We start from the raw sequence: 23978 nt of genomic DNA, 5'->3' as shown, positions 1-23978 counted from the left end.
CTTCAACTACTTATCAACTATATGCTGATGATTTCAAAAATAACATTTTAAGTTCACACCCACATATACAAATACTTAATGGATTTGTTTTCAAATGATCTACTAACTCAAACTCAGCACAACATCCTATTATCTTTTTTTCTCTTCCCGTTCTTAATAGTACCCATTCAGTAGATACTTCACACTCCCTATTTCCACCCCACATATATCAAATCTGTCACCACGTCTTTCTCTTCCAGAGCACATCTTAAGTCTGTCTACCACATGCCATACCCTACTCGGCCCTCTGCAGTAGCCTTCTCCCTCCTCCCAACTGCAGCTTCTCTACTTCAAATTATTTTCCACATGCTCCTGATTCATACTTACTAAAGTAGATAATCTGAATGCAGCACTCGCGATATACCAGATGATTTTTGATAGCACACAATGTTTTAAATATTGATAAATTTTAAGTTTTAGAAAAGAAGTAACACATCAAACTGGGATCTAAATATTAGGTTTGCTTTTAAGATAAATTTTGGTATAAAAATCAGACAATTTAAATAAAAATCTAGTTCAGGGAGCATGCAAATATTTTTAAAGAGATAAAAGTGGTACATTCATCAATGAAGTTTGGGAGGTCTGGTCCTACAAAATAGATCTAAACTACTCAACATGATGTTGCAAATGCCACACGTCCTTCATCTTCAGCCACTGCCTCTTCCCACACTCCCTGCGCTATTCAGACTCTCTGTATATCAGCTTTGTTGCACAGCAAAACACTCCAAACCTAGTGGCTAAAATAACATTTTTAGTTCATAATTATGCATATAAGCTGGGTCACTCCATCTGGGCTGACAACAGATTCCCTGTGGATTCTCCCATGTGTCTATTGTCAAATGATGGATCAGCTACATAGTCCAAGATGATCTCACTCACATCTCTAGTGGTTAGGAGATGTCAGCCAGAGCCTCCATTTCCTGCAGGTGGCCACTTTATCCTCCAGCAAGATAACCTGGGCTCAATCACAGTATAGTCTCAGGCTTCCAAGCACAGAATCCCTAGTGCATAAGCACTTTTCAGGTCTCTATTGGCTGCATATTTGCTAATGTCCCTCAGCCAAAGTAAGTCACATGGTCAAGCAAATGCAGTGATGGGGAAACAGACTCCAGTTCTTCATGGAAGAACCTTCAATACCACATTGCCAGGAGCTGGATGCAGAAAAGGTAAGAAGTCATTGACCATTGTTACTACCTACCCCTCTTTCGATATCTCAGACATGCCAGGCATATTCACACATATGCTCATGCTGTTCCCATTACCTGAAATGAACTATCAACCTCCTTTTGTCTTTCTGGCAAATTTTTATTTCTTGTCCTTCAAGGTTCTCCCCAAATACAGCATTTACTAACATCTTTCCTCAAATTAATTACTCCCTCCTATGCTCCCATGATCCCTAGCATATGCCTCTATTATAGCATCCAGTGAATTGTGTTATAATGTTAAAATGTCTCCCTATATAGACAGTCTTTGTACCACTAGGACAGTGACTGGCAAAGAACACGCATTCAGTAAGTGCTCATTAAATTGAATTTAATTGAATAAATTCAAAACAAAAATTAAAATCTCCTTCAAATAAGCCTACATTTAAACAATTTAAGGTGCAACTATCTTATGAGTTAGTAGGATTAATTAGCTCCATCTCATCTAATTTGAAGGGCAATGCTTCCAGCCAGAAGAATTTTTCTTGTGCAACTGGCACAAAAGCCTGAACTTTCAGCATAGAGTATTCTAGATCTTAAAATGTTTTGCTATAGTGCAAACAACATAGGCTTTGTGGAGTTTGAAACACTAGGACTCAAAACCTGGCCACTTGTGTGATCCTGATAATTATTTTATCACATTTCTCTGCACCACTATTTTACATCCAGTTATCTGTGTTGCAATAAATTATGTAAAGCACCTAGCAGACTGCCTACCACATACCTAACACACATAAAACCCCAGGGTCTCCTCTAAGCAAAGCAAATCACCTGGGAGGGGTAACCTCAAACTTCCTTCATTAACATCTGAGGAGAGTGGGATTGAGGGAAGAGGAGTGTACAAGTAAGGGATAGTCAATAATTCCACAGTGTTACTGAGAGCAAGAACTGTGGCTAGTATTAGAGAGTTAGATCACTTTTCAAGGATCACCAATCAAGGACTGTTTCCCACTCCCCAAGGTTTATAATGAGCATCTCTTGTGAAACAGGAATATGCAATCAACATTTATATATCTATTTAAGTAAGATTACTGGGGGAAAAAGCTAAAGAAGAAAAGGGGTCATTCAAAATGACGTTATGGGGGGTGCCTGGGTGGCTCAGTGGGTTAAGCCTCTGCCTTTGGCTCGGGTCATGATCTCAGGGTCCTGGGATCAAGCCCTGCATCAGGCTCTCTGCTCAGAAAGGGAGCCTGCTTCTCCCTCCCCCTCTACCTGCCTCTCTGCCTACTTGTGATATCTCTCTCTCTCTGTCAAATAAATATTTTTTTTAAAAAAATGACATTATAGTAATCTTTTAATGAATATTCCCTCACTCTTCTAGTTATTACATTTAAAAGTAGTTTAAAAAGGAAAGTTTTGGAAGGGTGGGGGCTAGGGGGATGGGTCAGCCTGATGATGGGTATTAAGGATGGCAAGGATTGCATGAAGCACTGGGTGTTATACGCCAACAATGAATCACGGAACACTACATCAAAAACTAATGATGTACTGTACGGTGACTAACACAACACAATAATAAATAAATAAACAGGTAGTTATCGTTAACAAGGTTTTTTTTCTCCCTAAGGATATATTTTTTTTAAGGTTTTATTTATTTTGACAGACAGAGATCACAAGTAGGCAGAGAGCAGGCAAAGAGAGAGAGAGGAGGAAGCAGGCTCCTTGCTGAGCAGAGAGCCCCGATGTGAGACTCAATCCCAGGACCCTGAGATCATGACCTGAGCCGAAGGCAGAGGCTTTAACCCACTGAGCCACCCAGGCGCCCCCGTCCCTAAGGATATAATTTTTTAAGTGAGAAAAATAAAGTGCATGACAAACACATAATTCCAAGCTTTAAGTTGTATCACTTTCAAAGGAAATGTTACCACTGAAACCAATATGAAGTGAGTTTTAGTTACACTGAAGTTATTTCAAAGTAAAGCCAAATTTCATACATTTTAATAATATTTTTCAACTTCCAAAATCCACACAAGAACTTTACTCCTTTAAGATGTCTCTACACCTACCCCTCCTGAGCATATTCTCATATCTCAGTGGCAGCTCTGAAACACATACTTAGAACTAGTCACTAAAACAATCTACATTTGTTGACACCTAGCCCTGTAAATGAATCTCCCATCATTTCCCCTGCAATCTTTCAAACTAGCTACACGGTAAACCTCCTGATACCTGGGATTCTACTTTCTGTATTTTCCTAATCCACTTCTCCCCACTCCCAGCACCCTGATTATACACAACAAATGTTAATATATGACTGACAAGAAAATGTGTAAGCATTTGGTGATGGTAAATTCATTGTCACTCAAGTTCAGATCAAGACCTCTAGAGAACTTAAAGACTGAAAAATTATGGTACCCCCATCCACCTGGAAATCAAAATGAAAATACTACTAAAGCATAAAGCACACAACCTACATATAATGTTGAAAATTACATGTATGTTCAAATTTAAATAGCTTCTGCTGGCAATATTTTAGGTAAGCTCATCAAAGGTTGAACAGCTCTCTAATTCTCCTTTCCCTCCCCACTGCAAGGTGAGTCTATGTGAGGGAGGGTGGAAGATACGAGGCGGGGGTGGAAGGGAACAAACTGGAGCAAGCATGCGTCTCTAATTTCCTTGTGCTTGGTCTCCTGTAGAATAACTCCAACTCTTGGTCCAATTCATAAAACTGTATCAGAATGTTAATTATGGTGAGTATGCTGCAGAATGTAGAAAGAGGAATCAAATGATAGCCAAAATTAATATGTATATTTACTGTTCTCTTGTAAGTGCCCAAATTCTATTGCAGGTATGTAGCAGGATAGCTTAACATAACATGAATAGAAACAACCTAACATATTGCCTTGCCTGCTGTTCCGACTGTATTGTGGTTGTGTATAGAAAAGAAGGTATGATAAATGATTGTCAGCACAGCTCTCAGAAGCACAAGTTTTTGCATTTTACTTCATTAGACTTCAACATTTGATAAAAACAAGCACCAAATTATATTTGGATAAACCTTCCATAAATAATGTTTTCACAGCAGTCACAAAGTCTAGAATGCAGATGCTAATTACAGAGCCAAATCAAAACTACCATAGTTGCAATTAAAACTAAAATATTTTCACTTATGATTCTCATATTCATAGTAACAGATATTGGTTAATATTTCCATTAAATCTGAATACTCTATGCTTGGATATAATTATTTCAACTAATCTGTTTCCACTTTTACATTTTAATATCCTAGTGTATTCTATACGAGTTGAATATGGAATTTGATTATTTTAATGTACCCAGGTAGACCTTTTGCCTTTTGATTAAAAATGTTTGAACACCTAAGAAAATGGCACAGAGAAATAAGGAAATTCTTGTAATTATAAAGGTCCTTACATACAGGTACTTTAGAACACTAAGTTTTGGGGTGCCTGGGTGGCTCAGTTGTTAAGTGTCTGCCTTGCGGCTCACCCCCACATTGGGCTCCATGCTCTGTGGGAAGCCTGCTTCTCCCTCTCCCACTCCCTGTGCTTGTGTTCCCTCTCTCGCTCGCTCTCTGTCAAATAAATAAATAAAATCTTAAAAAAAAAAAACACTGAGTTTTAAGACCTATGCTGATAGTGAAGTATAAGAATGCACATTTAGAATGCAAATGATTAATTCAATTCATTGTTATGTGATCAGAGCTCATTGGTTCTAAGATATGTCCAATTTTTTAAAAAAGTGTCCCTTGGTAATTTTGATGTAGGAGTAGAAAGTGTATTACATCCATTAAATAGGAAACCAAGGATTACTTGAATAATATCACAGGTCTGTAGAATGACTGATGGTCTTTGCAAAGGCTCAGACTGGTTTCATCTTTCTTGAGATTTTATCACTGATTTGTTCTTAGTCATGTGCAGTTACTAAGGCCAGAAAAGGTAACAAGTGTTTGACATATGATAGTTGGGCCACTTTTGTCAGACTGCATTCATTTTAATCTATACTCATACTTGGTACTCTTAGGTTCATATGTTCTTGGGTTTTGGTTTTTTCTTGTTTCCAGCAATGGGTCAAACAAATATTACAATAACACTACCCTCTAAAGCTCTACAAAAATAATGTGTCTGCTTCCTTGCAAGGGATGCTTTTACATCTCAGATAAGTGACTATAGAGCAAGCACCTAATGTAAAGACTTACTCTTGTTTTGCTGCCTTATTCGCACAGCTTACAACATATCCCTTACCTTTAAGCATATTATTATCCAACTCAATTCAATCCATCCTTTACAATCTGCAGCAACCCACAGAAGTTCTCTGTTAGTTGAGAGGAAATTTCAAGGGAGGAGGGGTGTGGAAAAACACATTTAATTTATGCTACTGAAAAGGGACTGTTCTAAATGGTTTCTGCGCACTTTTGCATCTTCTTACACACTACAAATCAGCTCAGATATCTTAATCAGTGGCTAGAAACATATCCTTATCAGTAACATATTCATGAAAGATGGTATGTGTATGAGCTGCAAAATGTTTGGCAGAGAACAAGGAATAAAAACGAAAAAGAATATGGTAAAGAGTTGATGGAATAGCTTTGTGTTTCAAACCTATTCATTTTGGAAATTTTCTATCATCTGTTTGTTCTATTTAGAAGGATAATAGACAAACCAAAAGAAAGTCAGCTTTCTATGGCTTTGATCTCACCTATACATCGATACACTTACTGTAAGGTGATCCAGATAGAAGCTTATCTATACACAGTGGTGAATAGAAGAACATATATACATTTTCGTGTCTCTTTCTAAATTTTCCTATTCATGATATTACCTAATGCAAAGTTCAGCACTGTTCTGACAATCTAAGCACTGTCTAAACATTATTTCACAAAATCAAGAGTAGTTCTTGACAATTAATTTCTGTAGTCAATGGTCTTCACAAACTGGGCAACTCCCCTTGGAACTCAGGAGCCACAACAGCAGACTGTGCGCGTGAAAGAGTAAGACAATTCATTAGCTGATTCTGCAGCAGCTCAAAGTGGCGGGGGATGTCAGCCCCTGCTCTGGCGCTTCAATACTAATGAGAGTCATTGCATATTCATAACCCCAAATACAGTCAGCTTCTTGTAAAAACTTTTGTCACCCAGGCTTCATGGCAAGAGCAAAGCACTGCACAATTCGTGTCGTGGCACTTCCGCCAAGTGAGTGCAAGAGCAAGATGGATTGTTTTGCAACGTAGCCTGACGGGGAACTAAAAGATGCTGCCCCAAGGGTCCTAAGATTCTGCTTAGTTTGATTGCAAAGCCCCCAAATAATCAAAGAAACAAAAAGGAAGCAGTGGTGGTGAATGTATATGTCTATATATACAAATACCCACATATAAACCATACACAAAGGAAATATAAAAGAATACTTCAAACAAGGAATTTGGCTTATTGAGTGTTCAGAGTAATTATCTGTTAGCAATGTAAAACTGCTCCCATCAATGCTTACCATGTTGAAAGAAGAATGGTATGTCCCAGTAAACTTGTTCTTGAGTTGCAGAAACACCATGGCATACCTCAATAGAAACAGATTTCTAAAACTGTCTGAAGTTTCCCGTCATTATCAATACCAAAGCTTAGTGAACTGAACCTGTCAGCTCTGCCAAATGTAGAGCAACCTGGAATCCAGTTCCTCGGGCAGCTTTTTAAGTTGTTGTCAGTGCCTCCCCTGCTTTATCACCATCATCATTATGATTAGTTTCCAGACGTGAGCCATTCAGTGTGCTTGCCAGGAAATCCTGAGGGGCCAGAACACCACCATTTGACCCCAGAACACCGGTCTGTTCAGGGGTAGCTACCAGCATCCCCTGGAGTCAGAGAAAGGAAATGTATGTTTCAGCACCGCTTTGAAAACCCTTGAGCATTTTTTTCCACTCATAATGATGATGTCTTCAGCCGAATGCCAGCACACTTCCACATTTTTCTGACAGGCATACAGTCTATAAACTACACATAAAAATTAAATAAAACAGGACAGTGAAAGAAAAGTTTCTAAATTTGATCACACTTGAGTTGTTAAAAGTTATTTCCAGATGCATACTGTGTATAAATATCTGCATAGCTAAAGACAAATCAGGAATATTGGGAAAATGGTGGGGGATAGATGATGAGGTGTTGTGGGGGAAGGGGCTCTCCAAACTGTTTTACATCTCAGGCACAGACACACAAGCTTCAAAAATAGAAGGATTTGTGTTTATGATTGATTGAGGTAACTGATTATCCACAGATATTTTAAGTGTTGAGACATTAAATTGTCAGCTCTATCAGTTTGATTGCAGTAAAACATGAAAACATTGACTTTTGTCTAGTTAGAGAAATTTATTTTTCCCAGAATGACAATCCTTTAAGTAGAAGCCAGGCAGCTTGCCAGCTTTCCATGTCATACACTGAAGTTTGCAAATGCAACCCATATTTTCAAGTGTTTTTCAAGGTTCAATGAATGGCGCACAGGTCTTTTGCAAATAGTCTTGTAATAAACAGATTCCTGCAGTATGCTTCATTCTTTAAGGCTGAGAAAAGTATTTATTCATTTTGAAGTAAAAAAAAAAAATGCAGCTTTGCATTCATGTTACCAGTGCTCTTCAGTTATTCGAAGTATCTCTCAAAAAATAAAATAAACCTCTTTGGACCACCATGCTGTGAACAAGTTTGATTAATATGTTTTATAAATCTGAAATAAATGCTCATAACTGTCAGTTAGCTGACAGCTTTCAAAAGTCTTTGTTCCCAGAATGAATAATTTGATCTTTAAGATACCATATTTCAGCCAAAAAGGAAGATATAATGATCAAGTAAATTCTCCTAAAATTTGGTTGTTGTTAAATCAGCTTTATATTCTGGGTCTTTGCATGGGTACTATATGTGTGCATACTATTTTACAAAATAAAAATACATCTGATTTGTTATAATTACTTGTTAGAATACCTGTGCTTTTCACTGGGAAGAACTGTGTCCAGTGTTTAAAATCCAGTCCATTACAAGAATCAAAAACATCAGATACAATTTTTTTAAATTTTTCATTTAAGTTCAATTTAGTTAACATATAGTGTATCATTAGTTTCAGGGATAGAATTTATTAATTCATCAGTTGCATATAACACCCAGTGCTCATTATATCAAGTACCCTCCTGAATGCCCATCACCCAATTACCCCATCCCCCCATTCACCTCCCCTCCAGCAATCCTCAGTTTGTTTCCTATAGTTAAGAGTCTCTTACGGTTTGCCTCCCTGTTTTTATCTTATTTTTCCTTTCCTTCCCCTATGTTCATCTGTTACATTTCTTAAATTCCACAAATGAGTGGAATCATATAGTATTTGTCTTTCTCTGGCTTATTTCACTTAGCATAATACCCATAGTTCCAACCATGTCATTGCACATGGCAGGATTTCATTCTTTTTGATGACTGGGTAATATTCCATTGTATATGCATACCACCTCTTCTTTATCCATTCACCTGTTGATGGATATCTGGGCTTTTTACACATTTTGGTTATTGTGGACATTGCTGCTATAAACATTGGAGTGCATGTGTGCCTTCAAATCATGATTTTTGTGTCCTTCAGATAAATACCTACTAGTGCAGTTGCTGAATTGTAGGGTAGTTCTATTTTTAACTTTTTGAGGACCCTCCATACTGTTTTCCAGAGTGGCTGTACCAACCAATTCAAATTCCCACCAACAGTGCAAATGGATTCCCCTTTCTCTGCATCCTTGCCAATACCTGTTTTTTCGAGTTGTTCATGTTAGCCATTCTGACAGGTGTGAAGTGGTATTTCATTGTGGTTTGACTTGTATTTCCCTGATGCCAAGTGATATTGAGCATTTTTTCATGTGTCTGCTAGCCATGTGTAGGTCTTCTTTGGAGAAATGTCTGTTTAAGCCTTCTGCTCATTTCTTGACAGCCAATCCTTTTAATAAAATATGTGACTGAGAAATCATCACTAGACCTGATGATTTAAATGAAAACACAAATCAAGAGACAGATGTGGTCATTAATTCTATGGAAATACCAACATTTCTATATTTGTTGCATATTGTCAAAGGATTACAATGATTATTAAAATACAGAATTTCCTAAGGTCTAGCAGACCATTGGCCCCTCCATGTCTGAATTCTGTAGACAGCAACAGGTAATACCTGGGACAGAGGGTACCTGTGCAGCTATCCAAGGCTACCCCAATTAGATTAACACTTCTTCCAGACTTTCAGCCAACCACCTCCTGTTCTTGAGCACTAAATTTGGCTGTTCTTCTTATAATATCTTAGAGAGTTATAACTATATAAGTTGTCATTAAATTATCTCTTCTCCTCCTTTACTCCAACCATGGCTGATGTTTCACTCCTTTTCTGTGACAACTTTAGGAAGCACCCTGTTTATACACTATGTACATAGTTCCTTTTGTCAACATGCTTTCCTTCTTTAGTTGTACCTACTTTCATACCATGCCCACAAAGATTAAAATTACAGATCATATTCCATTTAATGTCTTTTTTAAATTTTTCCTAATCTCTAAGAAAGGATCATTTTTATAACAATTTTGTGCTTTTTACTCCTATTATATTACTCTTCTTCATAAAAAGTCATTTTTCATTTTATTATTTTCCAAACTGCCCAAAGCCACAGGTTCTGTACATAAAATCATTTGTATAAGCATTACTGCTCTTCATTTTGATATATCCATTATTAAAGTTTTAATGAAGTTTATTTTCATTCTTTATGTGCTCTCTATGTCATAGCTATCCCTCATAATTTCTAATATACTATGGAAGTTTTGAAACAATGATCTTTCTGGCTTATATACAAATTTCCTCACCTTTGTTATGTCTTATAATTATTTTTAGTATTTATTGGTTGCCAGGAACATTTATTCTGATGAAGAGGATGTTCAGGCTATAAGCAAATATTGGCTTCCTGTGACTAAGCTTTGGATGGGTTTCACATTTATCTTTTCTTTTTGATTCATGGCACTCAATAAAGAGGCCTCTTTTTTGAAATGCCTGATGTTCACACTTGATTCAGGTAAATTATGTTGATTGGGCTGGGGGAAATTCAGATGAGCTTCATCCTGGCTTTTTGCCTGGCTTAACTCCTCTTCTTTATGACTTAGTTTAGATTTTATCTCTTCCAAGCAGCATTCTTTAACTTCCAAAGTAGGATTAGATGTCTTCCCTGTGTGCCTACTCATGTTTTAGCATTTAATACACAGTACTTAAATTATCTATATATTTATCTCTCCAACTAGATGGTACTCTCCTTGAAGATGGTGTTTCAGACTCATTATTGTATCCTTAATGGTGGCCTCGTGCCTGGCACATTTAAGTAGTAAATAATTTGTTTAGCATAAATAAATAAATAATTGGATTAGGCTTTTAAAAATCAGAAAGAGAACTGTAGTTGTTAAAAAAAAAAAGGAGGAGAAGAATTTAGATTGTAGAGCTTTTCTTATCTCCTACCACATACTCATATACACTGACATGCCATATCATTGATATTTTGCATAATTTCAACTGCCCTCCCACTCTTAGGCTTACATTTTTCAGGGCTCTCAGAAGTTTTGATGAGAAAAGAGAAAATGCATTTTTTGTATAGTCTCTTACAAATCTTAGAAGCACTAAGGCAATAAAGGTAAGATGACAGCTCAAAATGGACAATTTCTTCATCAACTTTTTAGGATCAAATATCCTCATCCTTGCGCCCTATCCTCTCCAAAAAGTTGAGGTGTTTCTGGCCTCTGTTTTTGAAGTTTAAGGAGAGAAATTTAGAATGCTGTTAATCTTTCTTCTAAGACCTTGTCCAGAACAACCAATGTGGCCTCCAACAAAGTAAAAAAGGAGAGACCTTTAAGGCAATTGGTATACCACGGCAGATTTCAAGAATGCCTACGATCCCGGGCACCTGGGTGGCTCAGTGGGTTAAGCCGCTGCCTTCGGCTCAGGTCATGATCTCAGGGTCCTGGGATCGAGTCCCGCATCGGGCTCTCTGCTCAGCAGGGAGCCTGCTTCCTCCTCTCTCTCTGCCTGCCTCTCTGCCTACTTGTGATCTGTCTCTGTCAAATAAATAAATAAAATCTTAAAAAAAAAAAAAAAAGAATGCCTACGATCCCAACAGCATGAATAGCTGAGAGAGAAACAGGGAACATGGAAACTGGTTATACCAATTTAAATTTTCAGTGTTTTCTTGGCCAATATATGAACCATCAGCTATAAAATGATTTCCAGTAAGATCACTGCTGCTGAACTTTATATTTTAACCAACCTGGTTCTTGTAAAGTATAGAAAGCAAAATTCTTAAATTCACAAAGTGTTTTCCTTTATATTAAGAACAGCATCACATTTAGAGATAAATATGTGTTCCAGTAATGACTAAGCGACTTGCTATGTGATCTTGGAGTAGTAATTTAAATATTTTCTGAGCCTTAGCTTCCTCTTTGTTGTGAAGATTAAATAACAATGCAGTATGCCTTTAGTATTACCCACTATGCTATTAGTGCTCAATAAATAGTACTGATAATTTTTGTAAGGTTCTTTATAACAGGGGTTAGCAAACTAAAGCCTGCAGGACAAATCTGCTCACCATCTGTTTTTATAAATAAAGTTTTATTGGAACACAGCCACAATCCTATGCTTATATGTTGCCTATGACTACTTCTGTGCTATAATGACAGAGTTAAATACCAGAAAGATTAATGACAAAACAGAGACCAGGGGCGCCTGGGTGGCTCAGTGGGTTGAAGCCTCTGCCTTCAGCTCGGGTCATGATCCCAGGGTCCTGGGATCGAGCCCCGCATTGGGCTCTCTGCTCAGCAGGGAACCTGCTTCCTTTCCTCTCTCTCTGCCTGCCTCTCTGCCTGCGTGTGATCTCTGTTAAATAAATAATTTAAAAAAAAAAAAAACAGAGACCATATATCCCATAAAACCTAAAATATTTACTATCTGGCCCTTTACAGAAAAAGTTTGCTGACCCCCACCTACTACGATATTTCACTACAACCTCTAAAATAAAACACCACCTCCTTTTAGAACATTAATAAACCAAATAAGCCTCCTTGGCTTTCTGTTCATAGAGTTCCAAGATAACCCAACAACAGAGACCAAAATTGTTTTCATAAGGTGAAAAAAAAATTAAGATTATTTTAATGGTTTTCAGTATACCTAAAACTGTTATTAAAATCAGTATATTCAGTTTCACAAAGAAAACGACTAATCTCATGGTCCTTTCTCTTCATCTATCCTCAATAGTGATGGCATATGACTAAAGGTAATGATAGGGATGGTTAAGCAAAATAATATGCGCTTGGGTGGCTCAGGTGGTTCAACATCCAACTCTTGATTTTGATTCAGGTCATGATCTCAAGGTCATGAGACTAAGCCCCATGTCAGGCTCCATGCCGGCAGTGGAGCCTGCTTAAGGTTCTCTTTCCTTCTCCTACTACACCTTCCTTCAGCTCTCACAAAACTCAACTCTATTAACAACCTGATGGCATAAATATACTACTTGCATAGCTCTATTCTAGGCTTAATCAAATAGACAGGAAAGCAGATACTTTAGTCCAGTTTCTCCAAAAACAGAACCACTAAATGAGAAATTTAAAAAAAAAAAAAAAAACTTAAAATAATGAATTGGCTCATGTGATTATAGAAGCTGAAAGGTCCCAAGATCTGGACCCAGGAGAGCCAATAGTATAGTTACAATCCAAGTCCAAAGACCTAAGAACTAGAAAGGCCAATGGTATAAGTTCTAGTCTGAAAGCCAGCAGGTTTGAAACCCAAAAGATCTATGTGTCAGCTTATGTATTCAAGCAGAAGAAATCCTTCTTACACACTTTTTTGTCCTACTCACGCCTTCAGCTGATTAGATGAGGCCCACCTAAATTGGGGAGAGCAATCTTTTTCTTATTCAAGTCTAATTACCATACAGTATTATACTAATTTCAGGTGTACAATATAGTGATTCAACAATTCTATACATTACTCAGTGCTCATCAAGAGATATGTACTCTTAATCCCCTTTCTCTATTTCACCCATACCTCCACCCACCTACCCTCTGACAACCATATTTTTTCCCTATACTTAGGAGTCTGTTTTCTCTTTTTTTTTTCTTTGTTTATTCCTGGTTTTTGTTTCCTAAATTCCACATGAAGGAATTCATGTGGTTTTTGTCTCTCTCTGACTTATTTTACTTAGCATTATATCCTTTAGATCCATTCATGTTGCTACAAATGGCAAAATTTAACTTTACGGCTAATATTCCATCATTATATATACATATATATGTATATACATACGTACACACACCTTTATACATTCATCTGTCAATGAACACTTGAGTTGCTGCTCTATATTGGTTATTGTAAATAATGCTGCAATGAACATAGAGGTGCATATATCTTTTCAAATTAGTGTTTTTATATTCTTTGTGTAAACACCAATTAGTGGGATTACTGGATCATATGGTAATCTTATTTTCAATTTTTTGAGGAACCTCTGTACTGTTTTCCGCAATATTTGTTCCAGTTTGCATTCCCACCGACAGTACCTGAGGGTTCCTTTTTTTCCACAACCTCACCAATACTTGTTCTTTCTTGTGTTTCTGATTTTAGCCTTTTAAGATCAGTTGTATTTATTTATTTATTTAACAGAGAAAGAGAGAGAGGCGGGGGGAGAGAGAGAGAGAGAATGCAAGTAAAGGGAGCAACAGAAGGACAGGGAGAAGCAAGCTCCCTGTTGAGCAGGGAGCCCAATGCAGGGCTAGATCCCAGGACTCTGGGATCATGACCTGAGCCAAGGATAGATGTTTAACCAACTGAGCCACCAGTCGCCTCTGATATTAGCCTTTCTGACAGGTGTGAGGTGATATCTCATTTTTTACTTGCGTTAAGTCTATGATGCAATGATGATTAGTGATGTTGAATGTCTTTTCACACGTCTGTTGGCCATCTGTATGTCTTCTTTGGAGAAACATTTGTTTATGTGTTCTGCTATTTTTTTTAACCATTTATTTATTTGAGAGAGAGAGTACACATGAGTAGGGAGAGAAGCTAAAGGAGAGAGAGAGGGTCTCAGACTCCCCACTGAGAGTGCAAAGCCCAGCTCAAGTCTCAATCCCACAACCCTGAGATCATGACCTGAGCCAAATGAAGAGTCAGTTGCTTAACTGACTGAGACACCCAGGCACCTCTGACCATTTTTTTTTTAAGATTTTATTGATTTATTTGACAGACAGAGATCACAAGTAGGCAGAGAGGCAGGCAGAGAGAGAGGAGGAAGCAGGCTCCCTGCTGAGCAGAGAGCCCGATGCGGGGCTCGATCCCAGGACCCCGAGATCACGACCCGAGCCGAAGGCAGGGGCCCAACCCACTGAGCCACCCAGGTGCCCCATTTTTAATTGGATTATTTGGTTTCTTTGGGTGTTGAGTTGTATAAGTTCTTTAAATATTTTGGATACTAACCCTTTATTGAATATGACATTTACAAATATCTTCTCCCATTCAGTATGTTCTCTTTTTAGTTTTGTTGATTGTTTCCTTTGTTCTGCAGAAGCTTATTATTTTGATGTAGTCTGAACAGTTTATTTTTGCTTTTTATTCTTTTGCCTCAGGAGACATAACTAGAAAAATCTTGCTATAGCAAATGTCAGAGAAATTACTGCCGGTGCTCTCTTCTAAGATTTTACAGTATCAGGTCTTATATTTAAGTATTTAATTCTTTTTGAGGGTTTTGTGTGTGTGTGTGTGTGTGTGGTGTAAGTGGTCCACTTTCACTCTTTTGTGTGTAGCTGTCCAGTTTTTTCAACACCATTTGTTGAAGAGACTATTTGATTCCCACTGCATATTCTTGCTTACTTTGTCATAGATTGATTATACAATCTTGGGTTTGTTTCTGGACTCTCTATTCTGTTCCATTGATCTAGGTGTCTATTTTCATGCCAGTACCATACTGGGTTTTTTTTTTTAGTATTTTATATATTTATTATTTGAGAGAGAGAGCACGTGCGCACAAAGGCAGTGGGGAGAAGCAGACTCCCACTGAGTACGGACCCTGACCCAGTGCTTGACCCCAGGACCCCAAGATCATAACCAGAGCCAAAGGCAGATGCTTAATGGATGGAGCCACCCAGGTGCACCACCATATTGTTTCGTTACTATAGCTTTCTAGTAGATCTTGAAATCTGGAACTGTGGTCCCTCTGACTTTGTTCCTCTTTCTCAAGATTGCCTTGGCTATTCAGGGTCTTTTGTGGTTCCATTCAAATTTTAGAATAATTTGTTCTAGTTCTGTGAAAAATGTTGATTTTTTATAAGGATTGCATTAGCTCTATAGATTGCTTTTGGTAGCATGGACATTGTCACAATATTGGTTCTTCCAAACCCTGAGAATGGAATATCTTTCCATTTATTTGTGCCATCTTCAATTTCTTTCATCGATATTTTAGTTTTTAGAGTACAGATGTTTCACCTCCTTGGTTAAATTTATTCCTAGATAGATATTTTATTATTTTTGCTGCAAATGTAACTGGGATTGTTTTCCTAATTTCTCCTTCTGTTAATTAATTATGAGTTAATAGAAGTGCAAAAGATTTACAGCTACTAATTTGTATTCTACTGCTAGACTGAATTCATTTAACATTTCTAAGAGATTTTTGGTGGTGTCTTTAAGGTTTTCTATAATAGTATAATGTCATCTACAAATAGTGACAGTTTTACTTCTTCCTTACCAATCTTCATGCCTTTTATTACTTTTTTCTTGTCTGATTGCTATGGCTAGGACTTCTAGTACTATGTTGAATAAAAGTGGTGTGTGTAGACATCTTTGTCTTGTTCCTCACCTTAGAGGAAAAGCTCTTCGTTTTTCACCACTGACTATAATGTTAGTTGTGAGTTTTTCATGTATGGCCTTTATTATGTTGATTACATTCCTTCCAAACTTACTTTGTTGAGAGTTTTTAATCATTAACTGATGTTGTACTTTATCAAGTGTTTTTTCTGCTTCTACTGATATGATTATATGGTTTCTATCCTTTTTCTTATTGATGTAATATATCACACTGACTTGTGAATATTGAATATGCCTTTATTTCTGGAAAAAATCCCACATGATTGTGGTGCATACTTTTTTAATGGATTGTTGCATTTGGTTTGCTCATATTTTGATTTTTGCATCTATGTTCATCGGTATTAGCCTGAGTTTTGTTTTGTGTTTTTGTAGTTGTCTTTATTTGGTTTAGGGTAACAAGGGCCTCACAGAAGAAATTTGGAAGCTTTGCTTCATCTTTAGCTGTTGGTAATAGTTTGAGAAGGACAAACTACTAAACTATCTCCATTAAATGTTTGAATAAATTCACCTATGTAGCTATCTAATCTTAGAATTTGTTTTCTGGGAGTTTTTTGATTACTGATTCAATTCCCATTGCTAATAATCAGTGATTATTAGCAATGGAATGATAAAACTATCATTTTTCCTGATTCAGTTTTGGAAGGTAATGTTTCTAGGAATTCATCCATTTCTTCTACGTTGTCCAATTTGTTGGCATATGATTTTTCTTAACATTCTCTTGTAATCCTTTTTATTTTTCTGTGGTGTCAGTTGTTATTCATCCTCCTTCATTTCTGAGTCCTCTCTTCTTTTTTTTGCTGAGTCTGGCTAACAGTTTTTCAATTTTGTTATTCTTCAGTTGAGTCCTCTCGTCTTTTTTTGATGAGTCTGGTTTGAGTCTTCCTTTCTTTTTTTTTTTTTTTAATGAGTCTGGCTAACAGTTTATCAATTTCGTTATTCTTTAAAACACACACACATACACACACACACACACAGTAATCTTCTTTACCCAATCTAAAAATTCAAATGTTAATCTCATCCAAAGAAACCTTCACAGACACACCCAGAATAATGTTTGACTACATATCTGGGTACCTTGTGACCCAGTCAAGTTGACACATAATATTAACCAACACAGCAGGCAGGCAGCTGACAACAAACAGTTCTATCAAGTAGAAAAGTATAGAACGGACTCTCATATACACAAATATATTCTGTAAAAACTTTTTTATTGCTGCTACAAAGACGAATAAAAAAATTAGGATTTTAAAAACTACTTATACAAAATATATAAGTGAACAATTCTATATACTAGAAAACTAGGATTCAACATAAGAATTAGTACCTCCTGAAACTATAATATGTAAACAAGTATATTCATAGCATAGTAAAATTTACCTAGGACTTCTTGAAAATAATGGATTATCATAAAGCTAGATCACCCTCATTTCGTGTAAGCATAATAAAGTAGGCCATGCCAAAAGCTCTTATTAAATTTGAAGAGTCTATATTTACCAAAATACTCTCTTCCTTTCAACTAACCCTCCATATATTTGGTATAATTATTAAGACCTGGATACAGCCACAGTGTAGATCACCTTACTTTTCTCCTTTGTTACTATAATAACTCAGTAGGAAATGTGTTCTAACCTTATAAAATAGTAACACCAAACCATTCATTAACTATCTTTTCTTAATGGTCACCTCCTAATGTGTTTATTTTTTTTTAAGATTTTATTTATTTACTTGACAGACAGAGATCACAAGTAGGCAGAGAAGCAGGCAGAGAGAGAGAGGACGGGAAGCAGGCTCCCTGCCGACCAGAGAGCCCAATGTGGGGCTCGATCCCAGGACCCCGGGATCATGACCGAGCCAAAGGCAGAGGCTTTAACCCAGTGAGCCATCCAGGCGCCCCTCCTAATGTGTTTATTAAGCCTAACATTTCTTCACCTTTACTTGAGAGATAATAGCAAAGTACTAAGATTATTGAAACTAATCAATTACAATTTATTAAAAATCTCATCACATTATGATAATTTTATTATAAATCTTACACTTCGCAAAAAGCAAGAGCAAGTGTTTCTAGAGAATTAGAGTATTTTCTGCTCTATTGCTTTGAATCCAGCAAAGTAAACACAATCTAAGAAATTCTACTTCCAGAGGCCTGCTGGCATTACTGGTTATTGTTGTGCATAAACAAAGAAAGAAAGAAACAAAAAAACAAAGAAATACCTATTGGAGTTTACCTATTGGAGTGTACTAGGACCAAATATGAAATTGCTGGAGTGGGAGGCACCTAAAGGAAACAACTTTTTCAAGACCCTTCCCTGTTCATTAACACAAATAAATAAAAGACAAAATATCACGTCTATATTTTGGGGAGATTAGTGGTCCAAGCTGGAATTTCAGCAGATAATTTTGATAGACCATTAAAAGTGTTGTGAGTAGACTAGTAATCTCAAAAAATTTGCTTTGCAGCATACCAAGATCTGTGAAGCTGGGGCACCTGGGTGGCTCAGTCAGTTGAGTGTCTGACTCTTGGTTTCAGGTCAGGTCATGATCTCAGGGTCATGAGATCAAGGCACATATGAGGCTCCATGCTCACTGGGGAGTCTGCTTGAGTTTCTCTCTCTCTCTCTCCTTGTGTCCCTTCCCTACCTCTCTCTAAAATAAATGAATAAATCTTTTTTAAAAATTTTTAAAAGATCTGTGAAGCACATTCTAAATACAAATGTTCATTTTACATAACTCTTTTCTGGAGTTTTAATTTAGGAATGGATGACTTTTTGTGAGGAAAATACATATCCAAAACTTTTTAATGTCTGAATTTAGCAAAACCCAAAACACATTTGGTCAAAGTTTATCTTAATCCATTTCTCAAAATTTATATGCTCTAGGTATACTTCAAAAGCAATTTATTTTATATGTTTATCATTTACACTTTGCTCATCAAAAGTTTATAAAAGATGGTTTTTCTCTAAGCTGTCTTATGAGGTTTTATAAATTTGAAACATTCTTATTTTGAAGAGAGAAAGTTGCTCAGAAAACCTGTACTTCAAAATTACTAATTTGGCTCAAAGCCTTCAGCTAGCAAAATATTTCCAAACTGTCAACCAATTTTCTTTAACATTTGTTATAACTCCAAAGGTCCAGATACAGCTACAATGTAACTGAACAAGATACAGCACCACCATCTTGGCAGCATTTCCAAAATTGTGTTCTCAAGAGATGTAATGTCTCAAGAGGTGTAAAGAGGTGTTCATGGATAGAAAGTGATTAGGAACGGTAGTCAAATAACTGTGGGAAATGTTGAATCAAGCAAAATCAAACAGGTTTCACTATAAGATTTCCCAGAACCTAGAGAGAAATCTAGGAAGCAATGTTTCCCAAACTCACTTAACAATGGAACTCTTTTAACAAACCTCTTAACATACTGTAGAATACTATGTTTTGTAAAACAATTTGTAAAGCTGATTCTTGTGGTTTCTAACACTAAGGAAGTGACTTCATTTATGATCTTCTACCTGTATCTGTCACTAGTGACTGTAATAATCTACCAAATATTTTCAGAAGATGATAGTCCAGTTATTTAAAAAAATACTCCTAGTTAGCCAAACACACAAGAAAAGATGTTTACCATCTCTTATCAGGGAAATAAATGTACATCAAAACCACAATGAGATATCACCTCCTACTTCTCAGAATGGCCAAACTCAACAACGTAAGAAACAACAGGTGTTAGCAAGGATGTGGACAAAGAGGAAAACCCATACACTGTTGGTAGAAATGCAAACTGGGGTAGCCATTGTGGGAAACAGTATGGAAGTTCCCCAAAAAGTTAAAAACATAACTACCTTATGATCCAGCAATGGCACTACTTGGTATTTACCCAAAGATGCAAGAATACTAACTCAAAGGGACACATGCACCCTTCCATTTATAGAAGCATTATTTACAATATGAAAGAAGCCCAACTGTCTACCAATTGATGAATGGATAAAGAAGATACAGTGTGTGTACATACATATACACAATGGAATATTTCTCAGTCATACTGCAATCTTGACATGTGCAATGACATGGATAGAGCTAGAGAGTATAATGCTAAGCAAAAGAGTTCAGTCAGAGAAAGAAAATATCATATGATTTCACTCATATGTGGAATTTAAGAAACAAAACAAATAAGCAAAGGGAAAACATAAGAGAGAAAAATTTAGAAACGAACTCTTAATTATAAAGAACCAATGGTTTTTTGATAACCCATGATTATCAGAGGGGAGCTGGGTGGGAAGATGGGTAGCTGATATACCTGTCCTGATAAGCACAGGATGATATCTGAAAGTATTGAATCACTATGTTATATATACCTGAAACTAATATAAAACTATTTATTAAGTACCTGTAATTAAAATAGTAACTTAAAATAAAATAATTAAAATAAAAACTTAAAATATAAAAAGATACAAATACAAACAAGAAAAAGAAAATTCCTACTTAAGACAAAATCACCAATTATTCCATTTTAACAAAACAGGAACAAATCTGAGTTGATTAACATAATGTTGACAACCTGGCAACCATATTAAGAAGACTATGTAAATTTAATTTACAAAAGTTTTTTAGAAGGTTTTTGAAGAAAACTGACAGCACAGAATTCTTGGTGAATTAAAAGTATGAAATATAATCATTTCTTGATTCTGACTACAACAAATTTTACTTCTAAATTGGCTTCTCCCTACCATTGAACACACTTCAGAATCATACTTCCCTTTTACCTACCTATGGGGTGTGCTCAGCCAATACAAAGTAATTTAAATATTAACTTAATCAATATATAATTTTAACATGATTAAGCACACTTGAGGGCAGTGAGTCCTCTACTTAAGGCTGAAGTTTCTGAAGGAACTTTACTGACATGTATTTACACAATTGAAAGGTAATTTTACTGATGGCATGGAGCACTGGGTATTACACATAAATAATAAATCTTGGAACACTACATCAAAAACTAATGACGTACTGTACGGTAACATAACATAATTATATATATATGTATATCTATATCTATATATAAAAAATGAAAAATAAAGATTGGTTCTGAATTTCAAAAAAAATCATATAATGCATTCCAAAGATTCCTGGAAATTAATTTAAAATTACCTAGTGTTTTATAATAATCCATAACATGTCTTATGCTCAATTATAAAGATAACTAAAAACTGTTCTTATTTAAAAATATACTGTTTTAAAGCAATTAACTATATTATAGTATGGAATACATTAAAACTTTATTAAAATTCATGGATACTTTTATAAAAAGTATAAAAAATAATAACATAGTTACTTTTGAAGAACATTATCAAAACTCCTAGAACAATTTGACAAGGACTTTCACTTCCACCCATGAAGGATTTACTGCTATGGAAATAACCCTTTCATCATAAATATTAGAAAACTAAATAAAATATATAAAACAAGTTTTCAGAAAGTGGGTAACACACAGCATAGAGCCACAATCACTGAAAGAAGGAAAACAAACTTGTTGAGCCCTCGAGTTGCCCTCACTGCCTGGAAGCATGTTCCAGGTATAAAAGCAGAGAGAGGGAATACAAACAGGGCCTTCAGTAGTTAGTTTAAGAGACAGACAGAAAGGCATCTGGGTAATCTGACCCAGCTAGAATCTGTGGGGCAGGAGGCAGCTAAAAGGAAAGAGAGCTCTGGGAGAAGATATTTGCAAACAACATATCACATAAAGGGCTAAGATCCAAAATCTATAAAGAACTTATCAAACTCAAACCCCAAAGAAGAAATAACCCAATCAAGAAATAAGCAGAGGACATAAACAGACATTTCTACAAAGAAGACATCCAGATGGCCAACAGACATGAAAAAGTGCTCCACATCATTAGCATCAGGGAAATACAAATCAAAACCACAATGAGATACCATCTCACACCAGTCAGAATGGCTAAAATTAACAAGTCAGGTAAGGACAGATGCTGGAGAGAATACGGAGAAAGGGGAACCCTCCTATACTGTGGGTGGGAATGCAAGCTGGTGCAGTCACTCTGGAAAACAGCATGGAGGTTCCTCAAAAAGTTGAAAATAGAACTACCCTATGACCCAGCAATTGCACTCCTGGGTATTTACCATAAAGTTACAAATGTAGTGATCCGAAGGGGCACGTGCACTCAAAGGTTTATAGCAGCAATGTCCACAATAGCCAAACTATGGAAAGAACCTAGATGTCCATCAACAGATGAATGGATAAAGAAGATGTGATATACACATACGTACACACACATACACACACACAATGGAATACTATGCAATCATCAAAAGAAATGAAATCTTGCCATTTGCAACAACATGGATGGAACTAGAGGGTATGCTGAGCAAAATAAGTCAATCAGAGAAAGACAATTATAATATGATCTCCCTGATATGAGGAATTTGAGAGGCAAAGTGGGGAGTTTGGGGGGTAGGGAAGGAAAAAATGAAACAAGATGGGATCAGGAGGGAGACAAACCATAAGAGACTCTTATTCTCACAAAACAAACTAAGGGTTGCCAGGGAGAGGGGGGTATGGAGAGGGTGGTTGGGTTATGGATTTTGGGGAGGGTATATACTATGTTGAGTGCTATGAAGTGTGCAAGCCTGACAATTCTCAGACCTATATACCCCTGGAGCAAATAATACATTATATATTATTTTTAAAAAATTTTAAAAAAAAGAAAGAAGGAGAGCTCTGAAGATGTACAGAGGATCTCCTTGAATCTTTGGCTGAATACTGATCTGCATATGCATAAAGTCAAATTCCCCAAGGCAAAGAAAAGGCAAACACCAAAAATAACAATCAAATAATTCCCACAGTCACTTTAAGCTAAGAATAGCTCATAAAGGCCAGTGTGGAGAGACAACTTAACACATGAAGTATCAATAGCTTTTGCACTGAGAGTAACTCAGCAAATTTAAGTTAGTGAAACTAACAGCTAGACTAAAGGCTTCTCTGGAAACTGTAATAAAGTTGAAAAGCGAACCACAGAAGTATGAAACTGATCCTGAGTAATTTAACTGCATGCCAGCATAAAATCCAACATTCTTTAAAGAATATAACAAAATCCAGCACCCAGGAACATAAAATACATTATGTCTGGCATCTGATCAATAAGATTAAAGAAGTAGGAAAATATGGCCCATAACCAGATAAAAACAATCCAAAGAAACCTAGAGGGCAAAAAAAATCAACAGAATAATCGTGATGGAGAAAGCTAGATTAAAACAACTATCATATATTCCTTATGTTCAAGAATGTAGTGGAAAACATGAACATATAGAAGAAAAATATAAAAACTCAAATTTTTTAAAAAACTCAAATTCTAGAAATGAAAGTTATAAAGTCTGAAATGAAAAGTATGCTGGGTAGGATAGATCAGTGATAGATCACTGAATAAATATCACCAAAAAACAAAAACAAAACAACAAAAAAACTCCAGGAAAATTGAAGACAGCAAAACTATCCTAAGTGAAGCACAAACAGAAAAAGACCTCAAGAAAATGAATGGAGATTCAGTTACCTATAGGAAAATATGCAGACTAATATATGTGTAATTTAATCCCAGAGGAAAATGAAAAATATTTTTAAATAATCACCACAAATTTTCTAATTTGGTGAAAAATACAAATCCACAAATAAAACTCAAGAAATCCTGAGCAGAATAAACCTAAAAAACAAACAAACAAACAAAAACCCAAGTGATCATTACAAACCACAACATAATCAAGATGTCAGAAACAAGAAATATAGAGGAAGTCTGAAAAGCAGCCAGAGAAATAGAGAGAAAAGACATTTTGTGCAGAAGAATAAAGATAAGAACAATGAAGAACTTCTCATCAAAAACTAGGCAAACCACAAGAAAATGGATTGCCAAC

The sequence above is a fragment of the Neovison vison genome, chromosome 1 (assembly GCF_020171115.1).
Source record: "Neovison vison isolate M4711 chromosome 1, ASM_NN_V1, whole genome shotgun sequence".
NCBI lineage: Eukaryota > Metazoa > Chordata > Mammalia > Carnivora > Mustelidae > Neogale > Neogale vison.
This window is presented reverse-complemented; position numbering follows the sequence as displayed.